General features: G+C 47.0%; 2 long non-coding RNA genes across 3 annotated transcripts in view; both read right to left on the bottom strand.

Moving 5' to 3' along the window:
• Positions 1-12,051, bottom strand: part of LOC142788380 (uncharacterized) — a 63,218-nt gene extending 51,167 nt beyond the window's left edge. The window contains exon 1 of one of the 2 annotated variants that reach the window (XR_012889339.1): positions 12,017-12,051. This is a non-coding gene — a long non-coding RNA (uncharacterized LOC142788380). Of the gene's footprint in view, positions 1-11,896; positions 11,964-12,016 lie in introns of those variants that run through there. The other variant, XR_012889340.1, reaches the window with a different exon arrangement.
• A 919-nt stretch (positions 12,052-12,970) lies between these two features.
• LOC142788381 (uncharacterized) lies at positions 12,971-16,477 on the bottom strand. Its single transcript, XR_012889341.1, has 2 exons — positions 16,406-16,477; positions 12,971-13,233 (listed from the first exon to the last, which is right to left on the bottom strand). It is a non-coding gene; the product is annotated as an uncharacterized LOC142788381 (long non-coding RNA).
• Positions 16,478-17,225: the final 748 nt, after the last annotated feature.

The raw sequence follows: 17,225 nt of genomic DNA, 5'->3' as shown, positions 1-17,225 counted from the left end.
AACGTGGCATTGCCCCCCTCTGAAAAAGGCATCGTCTCGATGCTTTAACTAAAGATGAAGGTACAATAATAATGCAAGAAAGTACAATGAATAAATTACGATACAACAATAATACAAAAAAACTGGTTCAGTTTGTTAACGCGCATGAAACGGCTTGAGGCGCGCGACATGGACGACTTCAGGTCGCGATCGGCGTCGTTGAGAGTTCGTGACGCCGTCGGGGACAACCTCGTAATCAAGTGGGCCGAGCCGTCGAACCACCCTGTACGGTCCGAAGTACCGTCGCAGAAGCTTTTCACTTAGTCCACGTCGGCGTATCGGCGTCCACACCCAAACACGTTCACCGGGCTGGTATTCCACGAAGCGTCGTCGAAGGTTGTAACGGTGGCTGTCGGTCGTCTGTTGATTCTTGATACGGAGACGCGCAAGTTGTCGGGCTTCTTCGGCGCGTTGAAGGTACTCGCTCACATCGAGGTTTTCTTCGTCGGTGACGTTGGGTAACATGGCATCGAGCGTCGTTCTCGGGCTCCTTCCGTAGACCAATTTGTATGGAGATATCTGCGTCGTCTCCTGCACCGCCGTGTTGTATGCGAAGGTCACATACGGAAGAATGGCGTCCCACGTCTTGTGTTCGACATCGAGGTACATTGACAGCATATCGGCGATCGTCTTGTTAAGCCGCTCGGTGAGGCCGTTGGTCTGTGGGTGGTACGCTGTCGTCCGGCGGTGGTTTGTTTGGCTGTATGCCAAGATCGCTTGAGTTAAGTCGGCAGTGAATGCCGTTCCTCTGTCGGCGATAAGGACCTCCGGGGCGCCGTGACGTAGGACGATATTTTCGACGAAGAACTTAGCTACCTCGGATGCTTTGCCTTTTGGCAGGGCTTTTGTCTCGGCGTAGTGGGTGAGGTAGTCGGTAGCTACCACGATCCACTTGTTTCCGAAAGCCGACGTGGGGAACGGCCCCAGTAGGTCCATACCAATCTGCTGGAAAGGTCGGCAAGGTGGATCTATTGGCTGCAGAAGTCCCGCTGGCCTTGTCGGCGGTGTTTTGCGTCGCTGACAGTCCCGGCATGTCCTCACATAACGAGTGACGTCAGTGGTAAGACGCGGCCAGTAGTACCTTTCTTGTATCCTCGCGAGCGTGCGAGAAACACCGAGGTGCCCTGCCGTCGGATCGTCGTGCAGGGCCTGCAGGAGTTCTGGTCGCAGAGCTGAAGGCACCACAAGGAGGTACTTAGCCCGAAGCGGTGAAAAGTTTTTCTTTTGTAGCAGACCGTTTCGTAGAAAAAACGACGCAAGTGCGCGCTTGAACACCTTCGGGACTTCGGCGGTCCTGCCTTCGAGGTATTCTATTAGGGCCTTAAGTTCCGGGTCGGCCCGCTGTCGTTCAGCGAAGTCGTCGGTAGTTATCGTTCCCAAGAAGTAGTCGTCATCCGGGTCGTCGGGTAGCGGTTGGTCGACAGGCGCACGAGAGAGACAGTCGGCGTCGGAGTGTTTTTTGCCGGACTTGTAAATGACAGTAATGTCATATTCTTGAAGTCTCAGGCTCCATCGTGCGAGGCGACCTGAAGGGTCCTTCAAGGTGGCTAGCCAACACAAGGCGTGGTGGTCGCTCACAACTTTGAAGGGCCTGCCGTAGAGGTAGGGGCGAAATTTCGACGTAGCCCAGATGATGGCGAGGCACTCCTTTTCTGTTGTGGAATAATTTGCTTCTGCTTTGGATAGCGATCGGCTGGCGTAACTAATAACCCTTTCAAGTCCGTCAGCCCTCTGCACAAGAACGGCGCCAAGACCTACGCTGCTTGCGTCAGTATGTATTTCTGTCTCGGCGAATTCGTCGAAATGGGCAAGTAACGGAGGCGTCTGGAGGCGATGTTTAAGCTCCTGGAAAGCGTGTTCCTGTGGCGTTTCCCACTTGAACTCCACGTCGGCCTTGGTAAGGTTAGTGAGAGGATCGGCGATGCGGGCGAAGTTTTTCACGAACCGCCTATAATAGGCGCACAGGCCCAGAAATCGGCGCACGGCTTTCTTGTCAGTGGGCGGCGGGAATTCGGCGATGGCGGCTGTTTTCCGTGGATCAGGACGAACTCCAGACTTGCTGATAACGTGCCCCAGAAACAAGAGCTCTTCATACGCAAATCTGCACTTTTCTGGCTTCAGTGTGAGTCCGGAAGTCTTGATGGCTTGAAGTAAAGCTTCAAGGCGCCGAAGATGCTCGTCGAAACTCGAGGAAAACACGACGACGTCGTCCAAGTACACAAGGCAAGTCTGCCATTTCAATCCTGCGAGTACTGTATCCATAACGCGTTGAAAAGTTGCAGGCGCTGAGCAAAGGCCGAAGGGCATCACCTTAAACTCGAAGAGGCCGTCCGGTGTTATAAACGCCGTCTTCTCTCGGTCTCTTTCGTCGACTTCGATTTGCCAATAGCCAGTCTTGAGGTCCATTGACGAAAAGTACTTGGCGTTATGGAGCCGATCAAGTGCGTCGTCTATTCGTGGGAGAGGAACCTGTGCCCGGTAAACGGAAAATCCAATTACAGCAGCAGTCTCGCACAGATAGCAGTCTCGGACTGATAGCGGCGAACGGAGCGTCGGCCTTCGATCAACAACTGACAAGCGGCGAAGCGCGTCGGCATTTATACTCCCGCCGTCGAATGTTCTAGCGCTACCGCTGGCGGCGGCGTACGTTCCAGAACAATCTGTACCATTCGCACAGTGGGCGTGATCTTATCGAAATGATCTACTACAGTCCGGAACCCTCTCGAAAACTGCAGGCGCGGTTTGCGCTGAGAATCGTGTGGTGTTTTGGGACGATAACAAAAGCTTGGGAAATGGAACGTGGCAATATATATATATATATATATATATATATATATATATATATATATATATATATATATAAAAGAAGAAGAAGTACTCTGGCACAGGGGCAGCAGCATCGAGCATGCAGCAGAGCTTTAAGTTTGTGTCGAAGTTTGGGGCGAAGACCATGCCACCATCGAGGTAACGCAAACAGATGTTCCATTTATGGCCACGCAGAATGCTGTCCACCATTCATTCGAACGTTGCAGGTGCATCGCAATGTCGAAAAGGCATGACGACGAATCCATATAAGCTGTCTGACATGACAAAAAGTGGTTTTGAGGCGAGTGGCCTCCTCCATAGCACCTGCCTTTAGCCTGACCACAAGTATAACGAGGAGAAAAACTCAGCCCTCTCTAAACAGTCCAAAGCATCGACAATGCGTGGCAGTGGATAGACATCTATTAGCGTGATCTTGTTCAATCACGGGAAATAAAGACAGAAACGTATGGAATCATCTTTCTGTTTGACCAGGACCATCAGAGACGCCCATGAGCTCTGTGATAACGCTTCTGCGGAGCATGCATACTCTACTTGCTTAGCAATGGTGCGGTATTCTGTAGCGGACACGCAATATTGTCATTGTCGCAGCGGTGAGTGGGACCCAATGTTGATGCGGTGCTTGACTGCTATGGCACGGCCGAGAGATGTTTGTGCAATGTTGAAAAAAAGCGGTAGCACTTTTCTTTCGACGGTTGGTGAGGAGCTGAGAACACTGCAAAGGTGTTAAATCTTCAGCAATGAACGGTCCAGATATGTCCGCTGATGTTGGGTCAGGCACAGAGATGACAGCCACTTCACAGATAGTGGTGGAAGGCGCCTCATCAAGGACGAATATAATTCTGGTGGAGTTGATAGTCTCGACCTGGCCAAGGCATCCGTGATAAAACAGGGATAAAGGTGATGACTGATGATCATATATTGGCATAGTGGTAGAGCCTTCGACAAGGTCGAGAGACGCAAAAGGCAGCGGAAGGCTCTTCGGGGAACTAATATTTGAGATGGTGTGAAGAAGACTGTGTCATCGAATATGGCACTGCATGAAACTGGTACGAATACGAAAGAGCATGGAGGGATTTCGGTGTTGTCATTAACGACTAGTTTAGAGGTAGACTGGATGTCGACGGAGGCTCGGTCATTCAGTGCGCAGAATTGAACCTCAGCCCAAGCACACTCGATTACAGCGTTGTGACGCGACAAAAAGTCTCTTACCAAGACAATGGTATGGGATCACGATGAAAGAATGATGCACTATATTGTATACAGAACGTCCTCAATTGTCACACGGGCTGTACAGACTACGATCGGTTGAAGAGGTTGAGCACTGGCTGTGCAAAACGACAATCTGAAGAAAGGCGTCATGACCTTACGAACTGAGCGGCAATATCCAGCATGGATAACAGTAACAGCTGCACCAATATCTACAAAAGCGATTGCAGTGACATTTTCTATGCAAACTATAATAACATAAACAGGTGACGAATGAGGACTTGGGCAAACCAAAACTTGCGCAGTTCTTGACTCATAAACTGCATCTAGTTTCTTTGTTCGTTAGGCACAGGCTGTCAACGCATAGGACAAGGTGAGCGGCGGTGCGGAGAGGGCGAGCAAAGATGTCCCAACCGAGGGCGGTGGTTATCCTGATAGCGAGCTTGCGTTAGAGTGTAGTAACCGTAACGCGCGTTGGAGTCAAGTAGAAAGAAGGGCTCTCGGCAGTTTTCATCGATGATGTACGTCCGGCGGCGGCAATACCTTGCGACGGGTCCGGGGTATCAACATACCAAACATATCAGGCGACTGTGAAAGCTGCGCATTGGATTGGAGGTGTTAGTGCCACTCCAAGAGACAGTAAGTGGGGGATAGCTCGCAGGATACTGGAATGGAGGTGCAGGCACTTGAGAGTTGGCATGGCTGCAGCTGCAGCGTAAGTGAGTAAAGCAGTTAGAAAATTATGCTCACAGGCAGCTGCAAGCGCCTGCGCGAGCTCTCCTTGAATGACACCATGGAGAAACGATGGTAGAGTTGTGGTAGGATTCAGGGTGAAGGTACCAAATAAAACTGTCGTGCGACTTCATCGCCGAAAAAGGTTTTTATTTCGGCTATTAGCGACGCTTGGTCATGACCGTTAGTCACGCTGGACAGTCATGCCAAATCGTGCGCTGGAGGACGTCTTGTCAGAACTCGCTGCTTCCGCGATTCTTTGTAGCTTTGGCACAAGCTAATGACGTCGTTAACCGTGGTTGGGCTCTTCGCCAAGAGCATTTGAAAAGTGTCGTTGTAAATCCCTTTCAGAATGTGCTTAATTTTTTCAGTTCCCGTCATTGTAGCGACCATGCCTTCGTCTTCTCCACAGAGCAGACGCCATTCGTCATTATCACCAGTGCTCCTCACGAGCTGCCGCTCGCTCGAGGGCTCGAAGCCATCAGTTTTTTTTAGTATTATTATTGTTCCATTAAAGAGTGTTTCTTTTGGACGAGCCGTCTCTCGTTCTTGCACAACAGCCAGGTAGCCAGCTGTAATGATTAAGGGACGTTCGTCACTATGTTTGTTGATGGCGGACGAGAAAGGATTAACATGAACAATTTATTTGATGGCACGGGTGGAACGGCTGATGGTGCATGGATACGCTACCGTGTGCAGCGCCTTTGAGTCGGACGTCGCGGCCAACCCAGCAGTCAGGGTCGCAACTCCGGAGGTCCAGGATCTGGCCACGGCTCACGAGGACCACACCCGGTAGGCCTCGCCCACGAACCTGCTCCCGGCCACTGCACCCAGGCAGGAGCCGTTCAGCAGGCCCCGTCCATGGACCTTGTACAGGCTGACGGATTCGACCTCAAACAGACACACCGGAGCTCGACCTGGCCGACACGTACGGGTCCCACGTCCGGCTCAGGAACGCTGCCAGGAACTCGTCTTCTCGAGCGGCGCACCGCTTCCTCTGCCTTCGTGGCCTCAACCTTCGAGCTCTCTTCTCCGCACGTTCCTTGTTCTGTTGTCGATGTGCGACGCTGGTGACGCCGGCACTTGATGGCATGAGTGCGGCTACGGAGCAGTCAGCCCGCATCGGAGACGCGATGCTCCATGCGGGGAATGGCCAGCCCGTCCAGCGAACAGCTTGCGTCGAGACGCGATGCCCGGCGCAACCGTGACCATTAGCCAGGCCACGTCCATCGCTGTGCCGAACGGCTGACGGTTGACACGCCTCGCCGAGATCTGCGATGCCCTCGGCAAGGAAGAGAACAGCAGGCCAGGCCACGCCCCGAGATGCAGTACTCGTGCCGGCAATGCCGACCCAGCTGGTGGTTGGACGGCAGAAGCGTGGACGACCGCGTTCCCTGGCCGGAACCTGGATCGCCTGCGTCCGACGCTTCAGCCCGCTGTCTTCCGTCTGCCGCTGCTTCGGCTCGTCCCCAGCCACAAAGCCTGCTGCCACGTAATCGTCGCACGTGGCCCAATCGTGGCATGCCACCTCTGTGGGCCACCGCTAGTCATCAGCTGATTGGCGCACAGTTGCCTCGTAATCGCACGTGCCTTGACCCGCACCTTCGTCGTTGTCGTTTTTTCTCGAATCCTCACACTCGTAATCGCACGTGCCTTGTCCCGCACCTTCGTCGTTGTCGTTTTTTCTCGAATCCTCACACCAGCGGACCTCGAGGTCCATAAAATATGTTTCATCCTTCGTAAAGTGCCACTCAGTGAATATTTCACCAATGAAGAGGCCAAGCCGGCAAAGCCGATAAACTCGGCAATGCCGAAATGCAACATGAATGCCAAGATAAACGCCCAAACACCCGCCTCACATCAAAATGCTAAGCCCAGAGCACCAGAGCGACACAGCAAGGACTCGGATCTCAACTCCTATTTTTACGAAGATGAAACATTGAAACGAAAGACATCAGCTTCTTTACGAGAACAGGGAGCTGTTCGTTCGAGAGCCCCTAGCAAGCGAGCAAAGCCTCAGACCAACGCATCCGACAGCCCATACTTCAAAGCCGTGGCACCACTGAGTAAGAAGCCTGTGCTCAAGGCAGCTACCATGAAGCCCCAACAATCGAAGCAACAGGACACCTTTTCCAACTATCCTGAGGACAGTGCGCCGAAATCGCCTCCTGCCAAGAAGCAAGCAACCGCAAAGTAGACACAAAAGGCTTAAAATGCTGCGTCAGCCAAGAAAGCTGCTGTGAAGTGGGACGAGTCTTTAAGCTCAGTCAGTTCCGACGAGCCTGAGCAGACAAAGGTGATGGCACTGATGTCAAGTAGTGCTGCCGCTCTGCCTATTGCTTCACCAAATGCGACACCGGCTAAACTCTAGAAGGATGACAGGGAGTCATCTCTGCAAAGTGAAAATGGTAAGCCTTTCAAGAAGATTGTCAAGCCTCAGGCCACCAAACCCAAGAACACTAAGTTAAAGTTTGTAAACGAACAGACCTTTGTGGTTCGTGAATCTACCTCTCAGCCTGCCAGCCCATCTTCAACAGATGTACATTCAAGCCAATGCAAGCCATTTCATTATGTTCTTAGCTATGCGTACGCGTGGCAAGACATCTTTAGCGCTGAACTTCTCGACCCCTGGACTTGGTCGTCAAGCAGGGGGTGGCACATGAGTTGTCAGCCATACCGCAGTGCCCATCTCGCGTACCCCCCGATAGATGGCAGCACCCGCCGCCACTCCCATTGTGATTCCTCCTCGCCTCGCTAGACAGCGCTCAGTGTCAGACGCCAGTTGAGACAGCTTTAGCCTATACACATTGCACACACAAAAAAGAAGAAACTTGGGCAGACAGTGAAGGGTTTGTTGGTAACATTTGCAAGAAGCACATCAAAATTAATCTTGTGCCAAACGATATAAAAAGAGCGCACAGAATCGCAAAAGGTCAACCGGAAAAACCACGCCCGGTAATTGTTAACTTCTCCCAGTTCAAAATAAAAGAAGCAATCCTATCTAACGGTTTCAAACTGAAAGATACGCCGTACAGTATAGCTCCGGATTATTGTTTCGCTACCCGCACTGCCTAAAGAGAGCTTCTACGCTTTGCATGTGAGCACAGCGACCCTTTCAACCTTCGTTACAAGAAGGTAGTTATTGGGAAAAAATCGTGCCACTATAATGCAACCCGAAAAGTAGTCGAAGGAATTTTTCCGCGTGCTAACAATTTCGCAACCCAGTAAATGCATCGCCAGTTACCTCACCCTCTCGCCATATCCAGAATCACCCCTCTAAACATGCAAATAATGTCACCTTTTCTATTCTCTACACAAACATAAAAAGCATCATGCCGAAACACGACAAAATATGTACCATAATTGAATCATCTGATTGTGACGTCGGGATGCTGACAGAAACATGGCTTTTACCTTCCATCAAAGATTCTGAAGTTCTTTCATACCTAATCAATTTCACATTGCATCGCCAGGACCGTTTATCCGGTCGAGGTGGTGGCGTGCTCATCGCTGTTCAACATACAATCCTTCACTTCATTATTAGCATTACCAGTCCACTGGAAGCTCTTTGGGTAACTTGCGAAAGTTCCCATGGGCTGGTCATACTAGGTGTCTGTTACCGCCACCCCCCCCCCCCCCCTCCGCCAAATCAGAGCCCAACTTTAACATCAGCTTTAACGACACCTTCGACAAACTACACAAAATGTATCCCCGTAGAAAGTTTATAATTTGTGGGGCTTCAATTATCCATCCAGAAAATGATCAAACAATGTTTCCCTTCGCAGCGGTGAATGCGGCGATTTCCTAGCCTGTTTAGAAAACTACCAACTAACACAAGTTATAACCCATGCCACCAGAGAAACATTACGCAGCTCTATTATAATAGACCTTATACTAATGTCGGATCCAAGTAGCCTGCATTCTCTCCATTACCTTAAAGAAATAAGTGATCACAAAATTATTTTTGCCTCTCTCAGTTTTACTTTTCCAGAAAATAAGCTTACACCAAAGCAGATAAAGCTCTACGGTCGTGGCAATTATGAAAATATTAACACCGAACTTGAACAATTTTACAATTCATACCACCAGGGATTGAACAAGCGCACCATAGAAAACAATTGGAAGTTATTAGTCGAAAAACTCAATCAACTAACTGATGCATGTATACAGAGCATAAAAATTAAAAACAAAACATCCGCCCCTTGGTTTAACAACGCGATTAAAAACTGATGAGCCGGAAAAAACACCTGTTCAGACGTGCCAAACAACAAAACCGACCGTCTCTATGAAAAGAATATTTCGACTCTGTGCGATGCCTCTCAATTAACATTCAAAACGCGAAACGCAATTTTTTTCGATCAACACTACCAGACATGCTCAAAAATAACCCTAAGAAATTCTGGCAAACAAAAAACCCATGAAACATCTCGCCGATAACTCTCTTGGTACTAATAACAAATCGCTAAGTGACGTAGATTCGGCCAATGCCCTAAACAATGCCTTTTGTTCTGTTTTCACGCGTGAAGATAGCTTTTTTGCGAACTCCGGAGAGAACCTTGAGCCTATATAAGTGAGCTAATGTCACCTATTGAAATATCTGCAAATAGAATAAATAACGCAATTAGAAAAATGAAACTGTCATCTGCAAGTGGAAAACATCAACGGCAAAATATTAATGAACACACAATTGATAATTAGCACAGAAATTCAGCTGCTCTTCTCTGAATCACTTTCACAGGGACAGGTGACAAGTGATTGGAAACTCGGTGAAATCACTCCACTATACAAAAATGGCAACAAAGCATTCCCATATAACTACCGGCCCATATCGCTTACAAGTTTCCCATCCAAAACTATGGAGCACATTTTATTTACCAACATCGTTAATCACCTCTAACAGCACAACTTCATTCACCCTTCCCTAAATTGTTTTTGAAAAGGCCTGTAGTGTGAAACGCAACTTGCTGCCTTCATCCCTGACTTGCACACAAATCTTGACCGGAACATCCAAACTGATGCTTTATTTCTTGACTTTGAAAAGGCTTTTGATAAAGTTCCTCACCACCGCCTTTTGACCAAACCTTCTTTGCCTAATCTCGACCCATTCCTCTTGCCCTGGATTAATAACTTTCTCACTGACAGAAAACAGTTTGTCGTCATAAATAGAGCTAGGTCTCAAATCTCTCCCGTCCTCTCCGGTGTTCCCCAGGGAACAGTACTTGGCCCCCTGCTTTTCCGAATTTACATCATCAACCTTCCACACTGTATTACTAACAACATAAGATTATTCGTCGACGATTGCATTATTTACGCAAAAATCACTAGTCATGAAGATCAAATAGCTTTACAAGCACACCTAACAGCCGTTCAAAATTGGTGCCACAAGTGACATATGAGTTTAAACATTTCTGAATGTAGATCAGTGTCTTTTCACAGACGTACTAATTAGTTAAAGTACAACTACGCCCTATATAACAGTTTTCTATAACCGACTAGCTCGTATAAATACCTTGAAATACATATCTCAAGTGACCTATCATGGACCCTCCAGATCAATCACGTCATTTCAACAGCGAGTAGATCTGAAGGTTATATCCAAAGAAGCCTGAAGTTTGCTCCCAGCCACTTAAAAATAGTAGCTTTCACCACAATAATACGCCCCAAATTAAAATATGCCGCAGCAATTTGGAACCCACACCAGCATTATTTCATCCAAAACCTAGAAGCCATCTAAAACTGCGCTGCCAGATTCACCTTTCCCAATTACTCATCGTTCACCAGTGTAGCAGACTTAAAGAAGCGTGCCGTATTAATTTCTCTTAGTCAAAGCCAAAAAGCTGCGCGGCTCGTATTATTTCACAAATTCCATCACGCATCCCCATCCAGCATTTGCGTCACGCAACACCCCTATTTCTGTGATAGATGTTGCAACACTATGCGAGTATATTACCCTCGTCCCAGAACTACCGCATTGGCCGAATCTTTCTTCATTCGGACAGCTGAGGAATGGAACGCCCTACAGGATACCATTGTTAGCATTCAGGATGCAGAAGCCTTTCAAAATTCCCTGTTAACCATCACTGAACCATAATAATTTTTTTTCGTGTGACTTGCCATGCTAATTCTTGTGTAATGGTTTCTAGTGTCATCTTCCTAGTATGGCGTGTATGTATATTTTGTGTACTTGGCAATGATTTGCACCCTATAAGTGGTATATTTTGTCACTGTAAAATGTTTTTATCTAGAGTCCACAAACAAATGTACTTGTTACCCCCCCCCCCTTTTTTTTTCTTGTTTTGTTTGTTTCTGCCACTTCAGATATGGCCTGAAATTTCTGTTTTATGTTTTGTTGCACATCCAACTTTGCCTTTACCCATGTCTTGTATGCCCACCCCTCATGTAATCTACCTTCTGTTAGGGACCCTTGAGGAAAATAAAATAAATAAGTAAATAAATTTGTTTTATCTGCTGTAGCTAAATATTTGCTACGAAAAATGACAGGAAAGAGGAAAAACACACAGACCTGTCCAGAGCAGAGAAGACTACAGGTGGTGCCTTATGCGCACCATGTTGGGCATGGCCTGAAAAAAGTTGCCTCCAGGTACAATGAGTCTGTGGTGTTTTCCGCGCCAAGGAAACTGAATGGCTTATGTGCACACATCGGCAAAAAAAAAAGAAGCCACAGTACGAAGTGAAGCAAGGGCAAATTTGTGTGAATTGTGTTGTTGGTGTGGTATATGAAGTTCCACTGACTTTCCGGATGGTGTACATAAGCCAAACAGGTGTTGTGTGAATTTTAGAGCATGGAAACATTTTAAATTATTAGAGAAAGGAACAGGCTCCAAATTAGCCCTTCATTGTAAATAGTGCAAATGTAAGCCAATGCTGAACAAACTCAGGATTTTGGGCAGAAGCCATGAAAAAATGGCACATGAAATACAGTTGAATCTCATTAATTCGAACACGCTTAATTCAAACTTCTGGTCAGTTCGAACTCATGATAAGGTCTCTTCAAAGCTATGTGTATTCCAATGGACAAAAACACCCGGTAATTTGAACGTGCAGACACTTGCGACGGTTATTTTGAACATACCGTGCTCCGAAAATGCTCTCAGCACCCTGCCCAATCCCATGGCGGCACCTGCGACACCTAAGCGCTGCCCGAAAAGGAAATGAAAAGGCAAGAAAAGGCTATGGTGGAATGTTTGCTCACTCTCTAATGCCGATCTGCGACGTGCCCTTGTCACGGTTCTCCCTTTTCCGTCCCTGCCACATAAAGACCCTTCTCCTTCCAACGCCGTTTGCGAAGAGAGAGAGGAAAAAAAAAGGCTGTTGCTGGGTTGAATGAATGTGTGGTTGAAGGAAAGGAAAAAGGCACTATCTTCTGCGGCCTTTGACCTTGCGGAAGCACGGCTCTGCGCCTTGAAGGAAGGAGGGGGGGTCTTTCACGCGCCCATGCCACGCGTCCCCCTTCTTTCCTGTCCCTGCCACATAACCCTTCTCCTTTCAACGACGCGCGCGAAAAGAGTGAAAAAAAAAGCTGCCGTGGAGTGATGGTTTTCTCTCAAATGCCGTCTGCTTCTCTCCGCCTGGACGGAGATGCTCCTCCTTTCTCGTCATGTGCTAGCCATGCTACGGCTGCGCAGCGGAGAGACTACGCAGCCGTTGTTGTCGTCGTCTTTAGAAAGTGTCGGTGCTGGACATTTCCGCGTGCAACTTCTCTTGCCAGGAGAATGCTGAAGCCGAAGTAGAAATGCTTTGCAAGCTGCGTGCGGAATTGATTGACTTGCTGCAAGGCAAACGCATGCAGACGCGCATCACCGAATACTTGAAATAATAATGGATGTCCTGTGATTTGTAAATAAATGTAAGTCTTCTGAAACTTCCCCCCCGTGTGTTAGCTCAATGCACATGCACCACTGCATGGAGAGCCCTCGGTTTATTTAGCTTTCATTAGTTTGAACTTCTTTTAATTTGAACAAATTTTCGGGCCCCTTCGAGTTCAAATTATCGAGATTCGACTGTACTTTAATCTTTTCACATTCCAAAGAATTCTTGGCGAAGCATCTTGTAGTGATAGCTGCATGGCGTTGCACAGGAAGGAAAAAACTTTCCTGGAATCTTTTTTGTAATCTTGAGTGATTAGTAGGACGAAGAAGGCATAGAGTGATTGGGCGTCAGTTTATTGTATTATGCGATTTCTGTTAGAAGCTTGTAGCATCACCACGGGACCACATGGGTACATATACTTGAGCCACGCGTACTTGAATAAACAGTTGGTAGTCGAGCTGCTTTCCTGTCTCCTGCTTCGTTTTCTGTGTTCATCATTTTATTGGCTGGAATCTTTTTTAAAGCAAAGCACCAACCAACTCATCAACGAGTGTTGTTAAAATATCCTTGTCAATCTCGTCCGGTCGAGATGTAATGACACTGCAGAAAAAAAAAGGACGCCAATCAAGAGGGTGTCGAAAATATAACAAAAAAGATGTTTGTACTTCCAGACGGTATCCTTGTTCACTATGCTGGGAGGCCGAAGCATGAAATTTCGTCCAATTCTTGACTTCGTTTATCTACGCCAGGCGTATATGGCCAACCAAAGATTACCCAAGTCTCCCAGTTTATTTCGAACCTCTTTGTTCAAAGGTCACCTGAACTTCAACCTGTTCTGCAAAGGCCAAGGCTTGATTCTGAAGTCATTGTGCATGCTGAGACTGGTGCACATGGCTTTCGGACACCTGGTAGTATCGAAAGCTAAGTGGCAGTTACTTAAAACTTGAGTCATGAACTGCAGAGCAGTTCTGGACTTCCAGAATCAGCTCTCCTTTGCTCACCGTCACCTTAATTACAGCTCTCCTTTGCTCACCATTACCTTAAATACAAGTGCCCGTTTGTTTTCACCAGTATTGAGCTTTACGCAAACTGCAAGGCTCAGCTACAGTTATTTCTCTGTGAACACACGCATCAGAACAAACTGAATCACCTACAGCCTTGTCGTAAAAATAACACGTTATACCAAGCAAGGTTAGTGGTATGAAATTTGTCCTCGTAAGCTCCTAGTCAGCTCAAGATGAGTGTGCTCGAATTTGGACTGAACTTTAGCATGAGTGGCCCACTTGAACCAAAGAAACTGATATGCACCGTAGAGCATGCCATTGATCAGATGGATGACGCCGAACGAGACAAGGCCTGTACTTGTGCGATCAGAATTCTCACCAAGTTCGCGCATAAAAAGCACACTGCCCTATTGCCCGAACCGCCCAACTCAATGAGGAATCTTCCCAAGAATTATGGTATAGTGATACTGCCAGCTGACAAACGGAATATCACTGTTATTATGAACACAACTGACCACATCAGTAAGACGTCAGACATCGTCTGGGATAGCAGCACCTATGCCGTCTTTGAACGTGATCCCACACTCAAGTTGAAATAGGAACTGCAGGATCTTCTGGTAGACTTTTTCTGATACGTGAATCCGGAACACAAGGATTTTCAGTTTTCGCTTCTTTGCCACAACGGCTCTGCGCCGGCACTGTACAGCTTATTCGAAATTCATGTTTGGCACGCCAATACGGCCCATCGTGATTGTCACGCGTTCGCCTCTCTGCAGGCTTTCGAGCCACCTTCACTATGCATGCTCCGCTGCTCAAAAGTGGCCCCACAATCATCCGTGGCTCGCAAGACATCATTGACAACGTGCGTCATCTCACTGTGGACGATAATAAAATCATAATGACATTCGACGTCAATTCCATTTTTACCTGTGTTCCTGTGCCACTTGCTGTAAGTGCCTGTAAAGCTGCCCTGTAGGCAGATGAAAAACTGGGCAAACGCACCATGTTAAGACAACTGGATTTCTGTTTGAACAATACCTACTTTACTTTACGTGATGTGATTTACAGCAGCTGCATGGAGCCTTTCTGGGCGCCTCGATCTCAGTAACGGTGGCAAACCTGGCTATGGAGTCAGTGGAAAGCCAGGCTCTGGCTTCCTTCGACCCTTCTCTGAAAGTATTCTTCCGATATGTTGATGATCGCTTTTGCATCTTAAAAAGCACCCTGGCCGCATTCACCAACCACTTGAATACCATTGAGAAAGCTATAAGAACCCCTTGAAAGAGAAGAGCTCTGGACGTCTACGTTTTTTAAAGTAGTGGTACAGCGGGACCAACAACGTCTGGTATTCAAAATTCCTAGGAAAGACACAAATAGTGGGCGTTATCTTCATTTCGCGTCAGTCAATTCTCTCAGCCACGAACAGTCTGTGGCCTTTTCTTTAATAATATAATAAAGAGGGCCCGAAGAATTCGCAGCAAGCCAGAAGGCTTCGACTGCGACTTAGCATGTATTCGATGCGAACTGGGCGCGTGCAAGTACTCCAGAAGTTTTCTTGTTTCGTCCGAGAAACGTTCAAGGCAGAGCAACTACCATTGAAAAGCGTTGGTCTCGGGTTCGAACATCCAGCACGAATTTTTCAACACCTAACAGGCTTTTCTTTCTGAGAAATCGTACGAATTTCTGTGTGGCTTCGTGCTGCAAAATGGTGGTTGTCTGTCCCTTTCTTGAACCTTCTGCCACATGTAGATTCCCACAGAACTGATTTACGATAGTTATGTCCTTGTGCTTCAAGTTTTCAATGACTTCGCCCTGGCCCTGTCAATTGCTAGTTTTCTGGTTAGCTCAATTGGCAGAGGGACCGCCCCAAAAAAGTGTTGATTCTGGGTGCGAACCCCAAACTAGAACAAACTTTTGCTAAGAGGCTTTTCTTTCTGAGAAATCCGGCTCCATGCGATAAAAGGGCGGTTGTTTCCTTTACCCTTATTAGCATATGCTTTAATGCATAAATGGTGAATAGGAATGAGTGCAGCAACACGATAACATGATCTATGTGGTTCCTTGGAGCTTTTAAAACGTTTATGACACTTGAGGAGTCCTTTTATATAAAGATGTATCTGATAATTTCTATTCTTTGAAGTGTTTAATGGCTGCCAGAATCACACAAGTCTCTTCTATGAAGATGCCTGCATGTTCACAACACTGCTACCTAAAAAGAATGGACCGAGAGTAGTGCGCAACATGCTAGTGTGTCACTATAAAGCATCAGTAAAAACAGTGATCATTGAAAATGTCAATGCCCAGCAGCTCTACCACTGAAAATCTTGAATGCAGCACAGCGTGCACTTAAATCAGAAAAGATTGTTCAACACATTCAGCATGCTCTCATCCCTTATATAATCATTAGTTCTATGAAGTCAAGCGAAATGGTCATAAAAATTGCATAGAAAACACATCTGCATAATTACTTTATAAACAGTAGCTTGTAAAATAAAGATAGCATCAAATAACATTTCTTGTAAATATTTTTGGCTTCTAATCTCTTGAGTAAGCCTAGGCCCCTAATTATAGATGCATGTCCCTCAGACCATACAGCGGTAAACAGATTCATATTTTCCCATGACTTGTTTACAATGTTACATGGCATAGAAACATCAACATGGCCTTATGCCTACTTATAAAATATGTGCTATTTTTCGCTAATGATTGAAAGCTTATCACAGTTGACAAGGTGGCAACTTGGGCCACAGTAGCTGAGGAAAACTCACCGAAAGCAAGTTGTAGTACAGGCCGAAAATCATGCGTGGCAGGAAGGCAAACAGTGCGTCTTGCAGGCACACCTGCACACATTCATATGTAGTGAGAAATTTACGCAAACCGAGACAGGTTTAGCCCACTTCCATGATTACAGCATGAGACGAAAGCAGAAAAAAACGGCACACAACACACCTGGAGCACCGAGTGACAACTGATTTGCTGAACATTTCGTGACAGGCGCTATACCAGGAACATGAGAAAAAGTGGTGAGGAAAGAGACAGACAGGCACCAAACTACCAACTGCTTATTGCCGGTAAAGGCTGAAAAACGGGCAAATTTCCACCCACGTACACTGGAGTGAAATAGTTACCACAAACATCTCGTCACGTGAGCATTCGATTAAACAAGGACAACTCAGATTGATAGAATGAATGAAGACAACTCAGACTGAAGTAATGAGTGGGCACAAGCCCACTCATTACTTTAAGTATAATACTCCTCTAGCAGTTCCCTTACAGTCTGGTTCCTGCTTTTGCCGATAATCCTAGCTTACTCAAAACCTGGCACACACAAGCATGACAACTGATATTTTGACAGCAGCAAGCTTTTTTATACCACTGACGGCCAGAAGAAACATGCAAGAAACATGCTTGGATGTAACATAAGTGCTGGCAATAAACAGATATGCATCATATTTCACCGTGAAGGTATTTGATTTTGTGGGGGAGAGTGGGGGCAGTGATACTGTGGGTGAGCTTATACACATATCCGACAACTTCGATATCCCATGTGCCTCCTTTATATCTCCTGTTACAGCGTCACAATGTTAG

Source organism: Rhipicephalus microplus, unplaced genomic scaffold, assembly GCF_043290135.1.
Source record: "Rhipicephalus microplus isolate Deutch F79 unplaced genomic scaffold, USDA_Rmic scaffold_58, whole genome shotgun sequence".
Classification (NCBI taxonomy): domain Eukaryota; kingdom Metazoa; phylum Arthropoda; class Arachnida; order Ixodida; family Ixodidae; genus Rhipicephalus; species Rhipicephalus microplus.
The sequence above is the reverse complement of the archived record's forward strand: the minus strand, read 5'-3'. Positions and strand labels throughout refer to the sequence as shown.